A 10,092-nucleotide genomic window follows, 5' to 3' on the forward strand; every position below is an offset into this window, starting at 1 on the left:
TCTGGAGCTGCCATCCCTAAAGCCAACACCTCCATTTGGCCGCCTAGCCCTGGACCTGCCCTGGACTGGAACGAGCCTGCCAAAGCCTGCCAAGGAGCCTTTATCTCAAGGACCAACTTCAAACATCAGCTCTGAGCCTAGCCCTGGAGCCTGCAGCTGCCTACATAATCTATCTGGTAAATAGCCCACCCATTTTCAGCCATGGACCTCATCCCCACAGCCCTTATTTATTTACTGGAGCCTGCCATTTGCACACCAATATCCTACCTGTACTGACCAGATCATTTATCACTCCAGCCATGGAGCCTTTTGCAGCATTGTGGCCCAGTGTTAATCTGCAAAATTGTAATTATTCGCCTACCTCAGCCTGGCCCTGGAGCCTGTTGTAGCACTGGCACCATATTCCTATTGAGCCTACCCTTTGACCAGCCATGGAGCCCTCTGTGCCCCAGTTAAAAGTAGCCTATAAAGGGAATATTTAAATGTGCTGGAAGACTAGCCTGGATGTCACAGCACTAAAGCAGTCATGATGAGATGATAGGCCCTGGAGCCTCCCTTCCTATTAGCCATGAGCAGTCACCATCCAGCCACACATCCACCAGCCATGGACACAAACATCTCAAGCCTAAATGGAGCCATTAAACTGGAGCCTACCTCACTGGAGCCTAATTCACTGTGGGTTAGCCCTGGAGCCTGGCTCTTGGAGCAGAGCTCTGGAGCCTCCATGGAGCCTAGCCATGGTGCCTAGCCATGGAGCCCCCTGGAGCAAAGCCATGGAGCCTACTCTGAAGCCTTGGAGCCTAGCTCTGGAGCCTAGCCATGGAGCCTAAATGGAGCCTAGTGGAGCCACCATGGAGCTAGCCCTGGAGCCTAGCCCTGAGCCTAGCCATGGAGCCTAGCCATGGAGCCTCCAGCCATGGAGCCTAGCCATGTTACGATGCCAGCCAAGGTAAGCATTAGCTCTGGAGCTAGCCATGTAAAAAAGCAATCAATCATAACCATAATCACTAGTTAACTACCCATGGTTGATGATATTACTAGTTTAAGCCTAGCTTGTCCTGCTCTGGATATTATCAATGTGGTGCCTGTTAATTTATCATCGAATCACAGCCTACTTCTAGCAAACAAGTGATGATTTAACAAAGCCTAGCATCAGGGTATATGCAGCAGTTTGGGCCTAGCACTGGAGCTAGCTGTGTGAAGACCATTCCTTCCTAAATAAGACCGTAATGAATTTGCCCAATTGTACCTAATTATGACAGAACATTGAAGATTAGCTCTGGAGCCTATCCATGGAGCCTATAAGGAGCCTAGCCATAGCCAAACCCTAGAACCTAGCCCTGGAGCCTAGCACTAGAGCCTAACTAGACCTATTGGAGCCTAATCCATGGAGCCTAGCTCTGGAAAAGCCATTAAGCCTACCCTTGAGCCTAGCCATGGGAATATTGAAGACTCATGTTAAAAGGAACCACCAGCTTTCATATGTTCTCATGTTCTGAGCAAGAAACTTAAACAATATATTTTTACATGGCACATATTGCACTTTTACTTTCTTCTCCAACACTGTGTTTTTGCATTATTTAAACCAAATTGAACATGTTTCATTATTTATTTGAGACTAAATAGATTTTATTTATGTATTATATTAAGTTCAAATTAAAGTGTTCATTCAGTATTGTTGTATTTGCCATTATTACAAAAATATATGTAAAAAAGAATATTAAAAAATGCCAGATTAATCGGTATCTGCTTTTTTTGGTCTTCCCAATAATCGGTATTGGTATTTGCGTTGAAAAATCATAAATCGGTCAACCTCTACTATGTAGGGAATAGGGTGCCATTTGGGATGCTGACCTCTGGCGATTAAAGGAGTGTCTGATTCCCTAACTGCTGCTGCCTGAGCCTGGCTGTTCAGTCATCTCTCTGTTTAAAGCCCTAGAGCCTAGCCATGAAGCCTAGCCATAGAGCCTAGCCATGGAGCCTAGCTCTGGAGCCTAGCCATGGAGCCTAGCCCTAGAGCCTAGCCCTGGAGCCTAGCCCTGGAGCCTAGCACTGGAGCCTAGCACTGGAGCCTAGCCATGGAGCCTAGCCATGGAGCCTAGCCATGGAGCCTAGCCATGGAGCCTAGCCATGGAGCCTAGCCTGGAGCCTAGCACTGGAGCCTAGCACTGGAGCCTAGCACTGGAGCCTAGCACTGGAGCCTAGCACTGGAGCCTAGCCATGGAGGCTAGCCATGGAGCCTAGCACTGGAGCCCAGCACTGGAGCCCAGCACTGGAGCCCAGCACTGGAGCCTAGCCATGGAGCCTAGCACTGGAGCCTAGCCATGGAGCCTAGCCATGGAGCCTAGCCATGGAGCCTAGCACTGGAGCCTAGCCCTAGAGCCTAGCCCTGGAGCCTAGCACTAGAGCCTAGCACTAGAGCCTAGCACTAGAGCCTAGCCCTGGAGCCTAGCCATTGAGCCTAGCCATGGAGCCTAGCCCTGGAGCCTAGCTCTGGAGCCTAGCCATGGAGCCTAGCCATGGAGCCTAGCTCTGGAGCCTAGCCCTTGAGCCTAGCCATGGAGCCTAGCCATGGAGCCTAGCTCTGGAGCCTAGCCATGGAGCCTAGCCCTGGAGCCTAGCCCTGGAGCCTAGCCCTGGAGCCTAGCCATGGAGCCTAGCCATGGAGCCTAGCTCTGGAGCCTAGCCATGGAGCTTAGCACTGGAGCCTAGCCCTGGAGCCTAGCCATGGAGCCTAGCCATGGAGCCTAGCTCTGGAGCCTAGCCCTGGAGCCTAGCCCTGGAGCCTAGCCATGGAGCCTAGCTCTGGAGCCTAGCCCTGGAGCCTAGCCATGGAGCCTGGAGCCTAGCCATGGAGCCTAGCCATGGAGCCTAGCCTGGAGCCTAGCCCTGGAGCCTAGCTCTGGAGCCTAGCCATGGAGCCTAGCCATGGAGCCTAGCCCTGGAGCCTAGCCATGGAGCCTAGCCATGGAGCCTAGCTCTGGAGCCTAGCCCTGGAGCCTAGCCATGGAGCCTAGCCATGGAGCCTAGCCCTGGAGCCTAGCCCTGGAGCCTAGCTCTGGAGCCTAGCCATGGAGCCTGGCCATGGAGCCTGGCCAGCCTAGCCCTGGAGCCTAGCCACGAAGCCTATTTTATTGATTTTTTATTTCACCTTTATTTAACCAGGTAGGCTAGTTGAGAACAAGTTCTCATTTACAACTGTGACCTGGCCATGATAAAGCAAAGCAGTTTGACACATACAACAGCACAGAGTTACACGTGGAATAAAACAAACATACAGTCAATAATACAGTACAAAAATACTATATACAGTGTGTGCATATGATGTAAGAAAAGGGAGGTAATGCAATAAATAGGCCATGGTGGTGAAGTAATTACAATATAGCAATTAAACACTGGAATGGTAGATGTGCAGCCTAGCCCTGGAGCCTCCCCTGAGAGCATGGTGATAGTCAGAAGTGAGTAGGCATGATAGTAGTGAATGATGTTGGGGTTGTCTCTCAATATCTGAACCCCACTCAAGTACTTGCAGACTACTGTATTGCTCAATTGCTGCATAAAGAATGTATTGATTGTATGTGAGATTCTGTACTGTAAAATGTGCCTGTTGATAAGCTATTCTTCTCAACTAATGAGTTGCTCTGGATCTTGAATCACAAGCTATGAATTAAGAATTGTCTGTACCACACATGACTATGCAGCTACAGTACTCCCTCTCTCTCTCTCTCTCTCTCTCTCTCACACACACACACACACACACGTCAGTTTAACATAACCATAATATGACGTGAGTGATTGATTAGAAACAAAGCTATGGAGTTACTGTCAAAAATCATGTCTGTTGACAGAAATGGCTGTCTGTCATACTGGGGCTGTTATACCGCAAACGAACAAGCTCGAGACAAATATATCCACTAGCATTACCAGAATAAAATGTTATGACGACAATGCACGATATACATTCGCTCTACTAACAGTCAGCTGTTACAAAGTAATAACCACATAAGGAAGTAATTGGTGTGTTACAATGTGTAACCACCGCGCCTGTGTTGTTGCTTTACGAAGCTGCGTAGCTAGCCTAGCGTTACTACAGCAGATTTACGATTGCGCGTACACGCACATTGATTGCACACACGGGCTATACTAGAGTGCCTCTTTGCATTTAGCTATTGGTTAGCATAAAGATAATCAACCTACTACGGCTATGGGGAAACTGCGTTCTAAAATATCATCTCGATGCATCTAGTTATGAGACGACCTTGGCAGCGATGATACATTGCGTCAGTCCTTTTAAAATGTAGCTAATGTGGCCTACTGCATTCGTGCATGTTGACGTCAGCCAATGTTAGCTAGCTAGCTATCAGGATCCGTTTGCATATCTGCGGTGTCCATACCTTGACCGCTCCGATCCTTGATCCGAAAGGAGCCGGGCGTGGTTACAAATAATCCTCTATGTTTGTCTTGACGGAATGTTGAGACATTGAGTGGAATTCCACAGCGGGCGCGTTATTATGCATGCAACGTTGATTCTGCAGCTGAGGTTTACATACAGACATGTGAATTCAGCAGTGACATAATGAGTTTGATTTAATCGGCCCTTTTCTACTTCTCTCTCCCTGTCACCTCAGCATCTCTCTCTCTCTCTCTCTCTATCGCTGCAGATCCCAGACGTGACTAACGGTATCAGCCAGCCTGACTGCGCGCTCGTTCACGATCATATCCCCCTCGCAACAAGCTCGCTATGTAAACGCATTCGTGATTTAAAGCGCTAGTGCAAGTGTAATTATGTTTCAAGGGCATGGCCGCGCCCAATATTCCATAGGAAGTTCCCGGACTTTAGTTACTGTTACTAGGTCTTGCAAACCTCATATTACAATGTCACCTCCTCTATTCTATTCTGGTGTATTTGCATGTAATTGTTTTCATCAAGATAAAACAGCGTTGTAGATTTTGGTGCAACATGCCAATATCATGTGTGCTTTGGTGGTATTGTCTCTATCACAATTTTAAGAGTTATTGTATTAACAACCACTATTCACTGAACATTTGCTGACAGCTAAGAATATATATTTTTAGGGGTAAATACTTCAAATGAGCTTGATAAGAATGTTCAAAACTGCTCATATAGTTTTTGGAGCCAATCCCAAACAACTACATCTACCTCACTTGATTATTGCTGACCTGTTATATGAGCATGTGCTAGGTTTTCTCACGGTGCTTACACCTATCTATTTGTGCATTCATTTTCAGAAGTGAAAGACGTCCCAAGGATCCCGGATTTCACTAATCGATTACGTATCCATGCACAAGACAGTACAGTATACACCTCTGTTGTATTTCCTTTTAGCTACATCAAAGCATAATTTGAGAGGAGTCGTTTCGTGTGTAACAGTTAGCTCGATCTAGCTATGATCGCTAATGGAAATCAAACGGTCTGAACGCCAACTAGTATACCGTGCTAGCATACCGTGCGTTCATGTTGCTCTCGCCAGTCCTGGCAGTATTCTGTCCAGTAGATTCCCACCGCCCTCTCGTCACTACAGGATGCCCAAGCGCTTCGGAGCGCTAGTTCTTGTCGGACTGGCTCTGGCGTGCTTAGCTTCCTGGGTGCTGGAGAGCTATGACACCCCCCAACGCAGGCTGTCTACACCGAATTGGGCAATAAATGTCTATATTTGTACATGGCCAATCAGTTGACTGGAGTAGATTCTAGAATGAGGTAAAAAACCGCAGACCTACAGATATGTGCATTCTTTGTGAATTTCACCTCAAAGCTGAGCAGTCAGTCACTTCACTGCTTAATGTCCCTCCACTGGTATTGAATTACAAACACTATTATCTACAACACAAAATTCATATGTCTAGCTTTCTACCAACCAGCTCTCTATGGCTGTGTTCACACAGGCAGCCCAATTCACATTTTTCTTTACTAATTGGTCTTTCGACCAATCAGATCAGCTCTGAACAAGATTTATTTGACCTTTTTAACTAGGCAAGTCAGTTAAGAACAAATTCTTATTTTCAATGAGGCCTAGGAACAGTGGGTTAACTGCCTGTTCAGGGGCAGAACGACAGATTTGTCAGCTCTGGGTTTTGAACTTGCAACCTTCCGGTTACTAGTCCAACACTTTAACCACTAGGCTACTCTGCTGCCTCGATGTGAAAAGATCTAAAGTGATTGGTCAAGATTCCCCTCAGGTAACTACTCCTTGATCTGTGCTGATGTTTCCATCACCCCTGGACCCAAGCGGCCGTTCAACTTATTTGGCATTCTCAACCTGGTAGAGGATGCCCACAACCAGCCCAACACTAGCCTGGTTCCAGATCTGTTTGGTGTGACAACAACCATAGAAGTTGGCTGTAAAGATCTGGGACCAGGCTAGCTCAACACTAGCCTGGTACCAGATCTGTTTGGCGTGACAACAACCATAGAAGTTGGCTGTAAAGATCTGGGACCAGGCTAATAGCCTGGTCCCAGATCTGTTTGGCGTAACAACAACCATAGAAGTTGGCTGTAAAGATCTGGGACCAGGCTAGCTCAACACTAGCCTGGTACCAGATCTGTTTGGCGTAACAACAACCATAGAAGTTGGCTGTAAAGATCTGGGACCAGGCTAGCTCAACACTAGCCTGGTACCAGATCTGTTTGGCGTGACAACAACCATAGAAGTTGGCTGTAAAGATCTGGGACCAGGCTAGCTCAACACATCTGAATAATATTTCTACTCCACTCTAATCTATTCCTACTCCATGTCATTAACTTAAACATAAGACAGACATTACGCAGGGGTGGGCAACTCCAGTCCTTGAGGTCCTGATTGATGTCACACTTTATCTCCTTCCCTAGCAAACAAAGCTGATTAATGAAATTGCATTCTAAACTGAATATCATGACTGGGTGATTATTGGAGTCAGGTTTGTTAGCTGGGGCTGGGGAAAAATTGTGACACCAATCAGGCCCTCGAGGACTGGAGTTGCCCACCCCTGCGTACAGCCTATTTGCATAATAACTACAGCATGTCTTTATATAACTCCATACATGACAGTACCAGATGGATCTGTTGGCATCCTTCAGGACTGAGAGCCACAGCTGGAACCAGTCCATCTGGTTTGGCCACTATACCACTTCAACTGTTATCTCCCCTCCTCCAGGGGTGAAAGGGGTGATGAGGTAGTAATAGTGTGTGTGTGTGTGTGTGTTGTGAGGGGTGATAAGGTAACAGAAGAATGTTTGTGGGTTAAGTTTCTATTGAGTCAATCTGGTTTCCCTGCTCTCCTTGTTACTGTATCTCTAATGCCAACACCCAATACAGCACATCATTTCAATCTCATCCCATGTGGATATGTTTAGGACAAAGAACAACTTCTAAAAGTTAGAATACCTCATGAAACAAGTTACTATCTGGTAACTATGGAAGTGTCATGGTTGTTATAACAACCTTGTCATTTTTGCCTGTGTGTGTGTACAATGTCATCCATTTCATGTGATATGTGTAAGAATATGTCGAAGATAATTACACAATCGCTCAACCCTGTTAATAGGACCTTGGTTTCCTCTTTAAAGAAATGAATAAGAGGATATGAGAGGAAGCTTCTATTAGTCACCATGGTTTCAGCAGATGTCATTCCATTTGGTGCGTTCCAGCACCTGAGACCTCTTCAGGATGTTGTGATAGACCTGCCACTATACCTCATGCTACAGGGAGTCCACCTTGCTCTCCATTTCACATCTGTCAGGTCACCTGTTAGGTGGACAGACATTTTTCATGTTGGCTCCCCTGTCTCTGCAGGTGTGTTTGATGACCTTTCCCTATGTTGTACTGTATTCTAACCCTGGTCTCTCTGGTCCACTCAGGACCATAACTCTGGTCTCTCTGGTCCCCTCAGGACCATAAGCCTAGTGTCTCTGGTCCCATTAGGATCATAACCATGGTCTCTCTGGCCCCAGTCAGAGAGATGCCCCAGTCACAGCGATTCAAGTTACTGTTAACGGAGTGGAGTTGGGTAAAGGCCGGTTGGCTGGGGGCCCCTGTATGTTCTGCCATGTAACCCCTTGTGCTACCTCACTGGTGTCATGACGTTGCCCTCTTTGGGTACAGCAAGCCCCATCCCCCTCTCCCTGTCTCCTACACCCAGGCTGCTGTGGTCAGAGAGAGGTCGTAAATTCCTGGAGGAGATTATCTCCTCATGGCCACAGTATAGAGACAGTGAATTTTCATAGAGAACAAAGGAATTTCTTCCACCTCACAGAACTTGAGGTCCAAACAACATTTATGTTCTGGAGAAGGTATAAAAGATTGGTTAAGAATCCAGCTACGAACTGGTCCGTTTAGTACAATTTTGTGAAACTCATGGGAGACAATACAGTCACATTACCATAATGCTGTTTATATAATAGCCTCAGATATGAGGTTTACATCTAATTGTTGTTTAAGATTCATGAGTGAAGATGATACTGTTTGTAAAATTGTGTAATGTGATTTTGGACTGTTTAATGAAGGAAACTCCAATTCCCTTTGGAATTGAACTAAATCAGAGGACCGCCCATGAGCCCAGTTCGGACCTGGTGTCATGAGACAGCCTTTTTCTGCAACTCCTGAATAAAACCCCCACTTTGAGAATTTCTCAACAGACCATGTTGCTCTCAATTACGAGAGGACTAAGGTTGCAGACCAGCTTACCTCAATAACGAGAGGGCCAAGGTTTGAGACCAGATGGCTGAATCTTTTAACCATCCCTCGTGGTTAAACTATTAGACTATTGAGTAGACTATCGATACTGACAGAATAAGAACAAGTCTTTGATATTAATTACTAGTCTGCAGTTAGGAATTCTGTACCATTGAACGCGAAGACCGACAACCGCCGAAACATCTATCCATAATGACATGAATGAATGTCACTCTGAACTAACCATTCTAACCACGACAGAGAGGGCGGACAAACTCTCCAACAGAAACAAACTTTTCAACAGATACCCCGACGACACACTGAGCGTAAATATATTAATTGATTGCAATTGTTCCCGAATGAGTGAACGTTCATGTGCAAAGGATTAGTATATCAATTGTTATAATTATCAACTGTGTGTTGTCTTATCTCAGTTGATCCACACTTCCCTTTTGTACACCAAGCCGCGATGCCGGTTTATCCCACTAGGGAAACGCCGTTATCATTTCCGTGTAACTATCTACTGTTTGTTTATGCATTTCTGTGAATTACTTAGTAAATAAATTATTTAAGACAATTGATGTATGGATAACTCATAGTGAAGACTGGGTTCGTGTGTTATGAGGTTATACTTTTGTTTCAAAGTAGATTTGTTTAAAACTACCAAGAAACACTCTGTGTGACCCTGATTTAGCACACTGTTGAAATGATTTACTGAGATCTTTGGAATACTAGTTCTGAGGTGATCAGGTGATAATATGCAGCCTGTGTGTGTGCACCTGTGTGTGCACCTGTGTGCATGTTCACCTGTGTGTGTGTCAGGACGTGGCAGGGTGGTCGGCAGTTCGAGAACAGCTCTTCACTCTGCAAGAGGACCTGTCCCCCAGCTTTGGTTTCTTCTAGTCCTGTATCCTGCTCACTGACCACTACTTCCTGGTAAGAACACAAAGAAGAATACTTGATTTTCCAGTCAGACTTGAGATTCGAATCGCTGACCTTCCAGTTGTTGACACGCTTTCCTAATCAATCAATCAAATGTATTTACATCAGCAGATGTCCCAAAGTGCTATACAGAAACCCAGCCTAAAACCCCAAACAGCAAGAAATGCAGATGTAGAAGCACGGTGGCTAGAAAAAACTCCCTAGAAAGGCATGAACCTAAGAAAGAAACCTAGAGAGTGTCATGACGTTGGCCTGGGGGATAGGTTTATGCAGTGGCGTGCCGTGGGCCTTCAGTGAGGTCCTACACAGTCCCACCCGAATTAATCCACCTCTTATTACCATCATTATGATGCCATGGCGCTAGACACTTTACATTTAGACAGAAACGCAGTATAACCAGGCGTTGCGTCACCTTGAAATTGACATTTTTATTCAGAGAATTGCAGGGGAAGAGTACAATACAGTACAGTTCAACTAATAG

General features: G+C 46.0%; 1 protein-coding gene across 1 annotated transcript in view; it reads right to left on the reverse strand.

Annotated features, from left to right (window-relative positions):
- Nucleotides 1-4,734, reverse strand: part of LOC115119870 (tau-tubulin kinase 2-like) — a 47,012-nt gene extending 42,278 nt beyond the window's left edge. Inside the window, 1 exon segment of the mRNA XM_065025811.1 lies at nucleotides 4,395-4,734. The gene's annotated coding sequence lies outside the window, so the exon portion shown is untranslated.
- Nucleotides 4,735-10,092: the final 5,358 nt, after the last annotated feature.

Source organism: Oncorhynchus nerka, linkage group LG12, assembly GCF_034236695.1.
Source record: "Oncorhynchus nerka isolate Pitt River linkage group LG12, Oner_Uvic_2.0, whole genome shotgun sequence".
Lineage (NCBI taxonomy): Eukaryota > Metazoa > Chordata > Actinopteri > Salmoniformes > Salmonidae > Oncorhynchus > Oncorhynchus nerka.